Source organism: Corylus avellana, chromosome 4 (genome assembly GCF_965113065.1).
Source record: "Corylus avellana chromosome 4, dhCorAvel1.hap1.2, whole genome shotgun sequence".
NCBI classification, from domain to species: domain Eukaryota; kingdom Viridiplantae; phylum Streptophyta; class Magnoliopsida; order Fagales; family Betulaceae; genus Corylus; species Corylus avellana.
In genome coordinates, this window is record NC_142493.1 from 11,353,210 (window position 1) to 11,361,859 (window position 8,650).

The following is an 8,650-nucleotide window of genomic DNA, read 5'->3' on the forward strand; positions in this document are numbered from 1 at the left end:
AGTCATCCATTGTATCCGTTTGATATACGAATCACAATGGATATAAGTTCTCAGTCGAATCATTCGATGTATCCATGAATGAAAGGCGTCATCTTGGATGAATATACCAATCACAACGAATATAAAACTTTGGATGAATAAAAGACACAACATTCAATCAAATGAAATTAATCAAGCAATTGAATTAAATTTGAACAACAATTTGATCAGACATCGAATTGTATACATAAAACGACAAGAACGTGATTGTTTATCAATGGCAAGGCGTCATCTTCAACCTTAGTTGAAGGTTTTAGTCTCTTATGATTACAAAACTCATATTAAAATGAATTAAAATCATAAAAAAAAAAAAACCAAAAACTTACGAAGAGAAACGTAGACAGAGCGTAAGAACGACAACAAGTCGAAAAATGGCTCTAAATGGCACCTCCCAACGAGTTTATAATAGAAAAGAATGCATTATATACTAAAAAATTAGGGCTTCAACGCTGCCATGTCAGCGTGAGTGCGCTTGAGAGCACTCGGGTCTTCAAGGCTTCTGCGGCGCAGCACTTAAGCGCTGCGCTTAGAGCTGACATGGACGTGCGCTCGATCATTGTCCTCTTGCGCTCGAGCGCACTTTCAGAAACCTTCAATTTCTTCGTAATTTTCCCCTTCAACCTGCAGTTCTCTCTTAACAATCTGCAAAGCACTAAGATACTAAAACTAACAAAAATATCAAAAAATAACAAAGTTAAGGACTTAACAAATACAGGTTAAGGGGCCAAAATATATAATATTTAGCACTCATCACCAATTGAGATCCATACCTTGTATTTTTGGTTGTTGCACTGAGTTATTCTTCATAGGAAATATAAATATCTCCTTGAGATAATTTACTAGAATTGATCGTTTAAGTCCATGCCTAAGAATTTTAGTTAAGTGGTTACTAAAATTAGTACTCTTAAAAGATTTTATTTTTAATACAAGTATTGTGGATGATCATGTGATTGAGTACTCAAAGATAAAAGATGGATAAGGTGGACGTAAAATCAAAATACCTCATTCAATTATGAATATCTCAAGGAGAGGTTTAAGTTGAGTAAATTATAATTAATGGGGCTTGCAAAGTTTTACTTTTAGGTCCTTCCCTATTTCTATATAACTTTTATTACTGGAAGACACTTTTTTTTTTTTTTTTCACCCTCTCATGTAGCCGTGCATGACATTGAGAATTCAAAATATCAAAATATTTTAGGGTTTACATTTTACATTATTTTTACATTCAAAATATCAAAATATTTTACATTCACAAGAAAAAAGATTCTCCCTTCATGTATATTGAATTAAATTGTATACAATTGTTCTCCCTCCATATCTCTGTCACATAAACAAATGTAACTAATCCAACTAAGTTCTTCTAAGAATACATTGAGGATGAGCAGCAAAATCACAATTTTTACAGTAATAGAACCAAAGCTTTTCATCCATTTTTTTTTTCGCAAATTTGACAATAATATTCTCCAGAATCATCTTTAGCTGCATAAGTGAGATATAGGAGATGTGTGTCATATCTATGCCTAGTTACTAGTGGAAGAGTAGCACATTTAATGCACAAGCGGAACCCACAAGTAGTGCAATCAAATGTTTGAGTGCCATAAGGTCTTTGACTACAAGCATTGCACTTTGATTGACCAAATTTACCAAGGAAGAGGTAGTGCTGGTGGCCTTTATGTTTAAAGGCTTCTGGAATTAAAATACACTGAGCATCAAATATTTCATCGCGACACGAATTCTTGACACATCTGTACCTGAAGCCACTTCGAGTTCGCTCGCAAGCATAACACTTGAACGATTGCACATTGTAATTTACATTATGTAGGCTGAGCAAGTGTCGGTGATGAAATGGTCGCATAACCTCTTGGGGTAGTTTAGTACATCTTATATGGAGGGAAAACTTGCACTGTGCACAGCCGTAAAACGGGAACAACACTATAAATTGCATGCACCCCTCACAACGCTTGACATCCAAAAGCTCTTCATTTTTAAGGATTAATTGATGTTGTGGATGACTTGAATGTTCGATCTCCTAAGGGGCAGCTTTTTCATCCTCTGTTAAATCATTGCCCTCGACCAAATGAGTAGCATAGTCAACAAAATCACAGGCCTCACCTTCCTTCCTAATCCAATATCCACACCGTAAGTGGGCAATGTAGTCATAATTCTGATCATCACAATTGTAAGCTGCATACTTTGTATTCACCTCTTCTTGATAGACTTCACACTTATGCTTTTTGACTTGACTAAGAGAAAAGGTGCAAGTGAGGGAGTGACCATGTCCTCTAATTTTGATCGTGCCTAGAAATTTACCACAGTTAGAGTGAATCAAAAGTAGACAGTTATTACATAGACATGCAATGCCACTGCATTTTACACCTCATACTTGGCAAGTGAACTCGATTGGATCTCGAGTGGGGATGAATGCGTGTGGGTTACATTTGTCAGCACTAATATTTAGCCAACGAGAAGCACATGTAATGTGGAGCCTATAATCACATGTGTTACATTTGTAATAGAAGCGTCCACTGAAAACTTTACCTCAAGCACCGCAACAATATTGAATCTTTGTTGACGGTATGAGATAAAGGTTGTGGTTTGAGAAGTGCAGAGGTTGTGTTGTTTCGATGGGTAATTGTGCACATGGTTCATGAAAGAGGAAGGTGCAGTTGGGGAAGTAGCATTTGTAAAAGGTAATGTTGTTACTTAACACTAAGAAAGATGATACCGGTTCCTCGCACAATGAGCAAACTACTACTTTCTTCTCATCTCCATTCTTCTCCACCTCTTTCATGGATATCAAGTGATGTTTCTCGCTCAAATCATGTCTGGCCTCTATCCATATCTTGCGATTTGTTGTCTCGGGGCATGATTCATGAATGATAAAATCGCAATATTCCCCGCAATTGTAGCCGCGACTTCCCAATACTGACTTTCCGCACAGCCAGCAGTTTCTATAACTTTCCAGGTTATCTATGAGCTGCAAATGATGCCAAATCTCACCGGCCGCCACCTTATTCTCTGCTAATTAATACACAGTCACAGAGGCACAAAACCCAAAGGGTGGTTAATTAGCATTCAGATATATATATATATATATATATATATATATATATATATATATATATATATATTGTGATAGGATGATGATACGTAGAGCATTTGTTGGGTCTTCACTCTTCATGAATGAAGTCAAATTAGATTAATATATAATTTTTTTAATTAATTAGCAAACCTTTATATATATATATATATATATATATATCCTCTTGAAGACCGAAAAATTATGATGGCATTTACGTAAATTTGACTAAGGAAAGATTAGTTCCAAGTAATACCTTATTTAAGATCGAATCCAAGCAACTGCAATTATTTAAGTGATTTCAAAAGGATCTCATTTTCATTTTGTAAGGGTATATACAAACGGTTGTTATTAAAGGAGATGGTCAGAAATTTCCTCCAAACCAGTATAAAGGAAATATCTTCAAGCCCATTTAAAATAGTACCATGTGTTTATAAACATTTAAACGACCCATTAAATTTTTAACATCATTAATAGCAGTTTATTAACTTAAACTAAATTTAATATGTTTTTTAAATGTTTATAGACACATGGCACTATTTTAAATAGATTGGAGGATATTTCCTCCAAACTGGTTTGGAGGAAATTTCTGTCCAAAGGAGATTATCATAGTCATTTTTTGGTGGATTAATCCTATAACAAGGAAATTGTCTTTTAGCTTATCCTTGTAAATTTGATTTTGGCTGGATTAATCTATTTTTCTATCTTATAACTCTTGATTGGTTTCCTTTCGGAAGAAACAACTTCCAACTTTACAAACATGCATGGTTTCTTGTTGAGTAGATCTATGGCTGAAAGGAAAACTTGAAATAACAGGTACTATAAAAATTAACAAGTACTATAAAAATACCATAAAAATTAACAACTTTTAAATGCATTTTAAATATTTGAAATCTTTGAAATACATTTTTAATATCACTACAAACATAATTGCAATAGAAAAGAGCAAAACCAATGAAAGGAATGAGAGAGGGAGAGAGAGAGACAGAGAGTGTGTGTAGCACCTTACATTATACAACTTCAAGCTTGTAGTGCCTTCTTTCTCCTTAAATTATCACACAAACCTTTTTTTCTCCTTTGGTAAGAGAAAATACAAATCACAAAGATGGTTTACAAAGGATGATTTGGTGGAAGAAATAAAACAATATTGCTATGCTTCCAAAACCGTGATTGATATTATTTATACTAATGAACATGATTATTCCTTTCTTTTTTCCTTAATTACACTCTAAACATTTTTTTCTTTAGGTGAAAGTTCTTCTATTCTCTTGAATTTGTCTTTTTCTTGGTCTTCAAATCTTCTTTTCTTTTCTTCTTCATCAATTTTTTTTTCTCTCTCTATATACATAGCCCTTGATTCTGATACTCGATCTGTCTTTTCTGTTTTCTCCACAACTTCATTTAATTTCTTGCAAGTTTAGATGAATTACAAAAGATGAAATTTCTATTGTCGTTGGCAAAACAAAAATTTGATATACACCCAAAAGTATGAAAGAAACGGGTTATAATGAACCTACTTTTTTTTTTCTTTTGTCCTCAAACATTTGGGTTCATTAGTTAGATTTTTTGTCTTTTGTTTTCTTTTTCTCAAAATAAAAACATTAACAAAGAATTTAAACACAAAACACTATTAAAAATACAAAAATAGTTTTCTAATTTATGTTAGGTCATAAATTAGAAAACTAAGTTTTCTAATTTAAACGCAAAACACTATTAAAAATACAAAAATAGTTTTCTAATTTTTCTACACGCTCCTTTCTTCTCTTATTTTATTATTTTCTTCTTCTTTACATCTTTTTTCCTTTTGCTTTCACCTTTTCTTTTCTTTTTATATGTGCTCATTTATTCCTTTTGTTTTTTTTTTTTTTTTTTTTAACCACATCCTATTTTCTACCGATCTTAGATATCTATTGCAAGTCTCACCAAGTTAGCACCAATATTGAAGTTCATTATCCTTGAGTAATAGGCCTAACTATCATAGAGATGGCTTATAAAGGATAAAACTTCTAATTTCATGGACGAAAAAATAAAAAACAAAAACTTTGCTACGGCTTCCAAAATTTCTAATTTTTAATAATGATGGCCAAAGAAAGTAAGTGCAAAGACAAGAATATTATGAAGAGGCAACAGCAGCTCATTTATTCACTTGCGTTGTCATTTTCTAGGTCTCCACATCCTTTTTTTTTTTTTTTCTTTCTCATTTTTTTTTTTTTTTTTTGCTTTTCTGATTTTGTTTTTATCTGTACATGCTTCTTTATTTACTTGCTATATCTTTGTCCTTATCACATTGTTTCTTGCTAGTTATTTTGAGGATATTAATACTTGTGAATGAGCCTTTGGTTCAGTGAACTGTCATCCTCTGTTATCAATATCATCATATTGCCAAAGCCATAATGGTCATGACGTTAAGAAGTTTCTTATCAAATCCACAGAATGAAGGAATGAAACGGAGTGGACATAATAAAATAAAAATAAAAGTGGGGGATTTGACAGAATAAAATAAAAATAAGTGACAAGTTTATCCTGCAGAAAACCAATCTCCTTGCTATATTTCCCAGTTTACATTTTTTTCTTTATCACTTGTTGACCGTGATAGATGAATAAATCTATTATTCCCTCAACTGTGAAAATACCTGAACAGAGAGATAAGAGATGTTCAACGTGCCAAACATAGGTGCCCTAGCTAGACATGTATGGACAATAACTTGTGACTGATTGTGCTAAGATGTTCATAGGCTATTTAATATTTTTGACATGCATGATTTGTTTGATTCTCAAAGTATCTCTAATGCACTCCTCAATGCATCCTGTTGTTGAAATAATGATACGGTATGATATTATGTTGAAGTTTGTGAGAAAAATTAAATTACAATAGAAGAAGCAAGAGAGATTTAAATATTCATACTTTTAAAATATAATTTGATAAAATATTTTTTATTAAATTTGCAAGGTGTTGCAGGTTGGGATGGTAGATCTTACTTTTTTTATTTTTTTTTTATTTCATGGGTTCTACTTTTTTGTTGATAAGGGAATGATCAAGATAAAGATATGGTGTTTTTGAAAACCACTGACAAGTAGAGCAGACAAGATAACATATTTTATATATGTATATATCAGCACGAGTTTTAGTCATAATGACTGTATATTGAATTAAATTTTATAAAATAAGGTTCTCCCTCCATATGTATCTCTCACATAAATAAATGTAATTAATCCAACCATGCTTTTCAAAGAATACAACAAGGATTGACAGCAAAATTACAATTTTTACAATAATAGAACTAATGCTTTCCATTATTTTATTCCTCACAAATTTGTCAATAATATTCTTTGAAATCATCTTCAGAGGCATAAGTAAGAAATAAGAGATGTGTATCATATTTATGCTAAGGTACAAGTGGAAGAGTAGCACATTTAATACACAAGTGGAACTCACAATAGTAGTGCAGTCAAATGTCTTAGCACCAAGAGGTCTTTGGCCACAAGCATTACACTCTGGTTGATAAAATCTACATAGGACGAGGCTATGCTGGTGATCTTTATGTTTAAAGACTTCCGGAATTAAAATACATTGAACGTCAAGGTAACACAAATCCTTGACACGTTTGTAAATGAAGCCACCTGGTGTTCGATCGCAAGCCCAACAACAGAGTGATCGCACATTGGAATCTACATTATGTAGGGTGAGCGGGTGTTGGTGATGTAATTTTCGCATAACCTCTTAGGGTAGTTTAGTACATCTTGTATGAAATGAGAAGTTGCATTGCACACAGTTGTAAAACAAGGGCACAACTATAAATTGCATACACTACTCACAGCTCTCGACATCTTGGAATTCTTCATTTTTAAGGATTAAATTATATTGTAAATGACTCGAATGTTCAATCTCCTGAGAGGCTGGTTTTTCATCCTCTTTTAGATCAAATTTCTTAAGGGAGAAGGTTTTCCTTTTTTTTTTCCTTTTTTTTTTTTTTTTTTTTTTTCACGTGTTAGCACCTTTCATTTCTTTTGAGTTTTTGTTTTGGCTTGGCTTGGCTTAAGCCTCTAGAACAATTTTTTTTTCTTCTTATTTTGTCTTTTCTTTCATTGCATATCGCTTGGCTTGCTCTTATTTGGCTTCTCTTTTCTTTTCTATTTTTTATTTCTTTCTTTTCCTACAAAAAGCAATAATTTGTATTATAATATTATTTTAAGCTCACATTTAATAATTAAACATTATTTCACAACTAAATATAAAATAAAGTATAATAAAACTTACTTTAATATAGAAAATAAGCATTTTTTAAGCTAGTTATTATCAGATAACTTGAATGTTCGATCTCCTGAGGGACAGATTTTTCATCCTCTTTCAGATCATTGTCCGCAACTAAATGAATAGCATAGTCAATGGAATCACTGGTCTCACTCACCTTCATAATCCTATATGCATACCGTATGTGGACAATGTAGTCACACTTGTGATTATCACAACAATAAGTTGCATACTTTATATCGACATTTTCAAAACAGACTTTACACTTGTGCTTTTTGACTTTTATATCGACATTTTCAAAATAAACTTCACAGTTGTGCTTTTTGATTTGACTAAGAGAGAAGGTGCAAGTGAGGGAGTGAGCATGTCCTTTAATTTTGATGGTGCCTATAAAATGAGCACAACTAGAGTGAATCCAAAGTCGACAGTTGCTGTATACATAGATAGGCAATGTCAATGTTTTTCCCACCACACGCTTCGCAAGTGAACTGGTTTGGATTCCGGGTGAGAATGAATGCATAATTTGTCAACGAGCAGCACAGAGTCTATAATCGCACAGGGTCAAGGCATGATTCATGAAGGAAAAAATTGCATTCACAGCACTTGTAGGCTGTGAGTTCCCAGTACTGGCTTTTTGCACAGCCAGCAACCAACTTCCTCATTTAATTTCCATCACTTTCAAGGTTATTTGGGAGCTGCATGTGATGCCATTTGCTGAAATCTTCTTTCTCGCTCTCGATCTTACACACACAACCACAAAACCTAAAGGTGGTTAATTTAGTATTTAGAGTATGTTTAGCAGGGTTTGTGTTCGTAGACATTATAAAATATGCTAATAATTTGTAGAAGCTACTTTTTGGGTCTCCATGAATAAAGTCAAATTAAATTAGATGGGTCATAGTGGGTACTAATTTTTCTTTTTTTTTTCAAAGATCATTGTACTTGATCCTCGGAAGACTAAAAATTTAAGATGGGTCATAGTCTTATATTCAAATTTGCAGCATTTTGTTTTAAATAATAGCGTTTACATGACTTCGTTGTGTAATTGGAAAACCAATCATAATAATAGTAGAGTACTATGAAGAAAATAAAAGCGGAAATAAAATAAAATAGAAATAAAAAGTAGTTTCTTCAACATGTAGAACATACGCTATGCTATTGAATAAACGTGTTTGTGTAAGAATTGAGTTGTTAATGTTAAATATCACATTTTACATATGAAATTAAGTTTTTACTGTTAAATATCACATACAAACTACATATATTATTATTGAACACGG

The 8,650-nt window shown here is 32.6% G+C and overlaps 1 pseudogene; it reads right to left on the minus strand.

The window, feature by feature from the left end:
- Positions 1 to 621: 621 nt before the first annotated feature.
- LOC148586304 (uncharacterized) lies at positions 622 to 7,533 on the minus strand (annotated as a pseudogene).
- Positions 7,534 to 8,650: the final 1,117 nt, after the last annotated feature.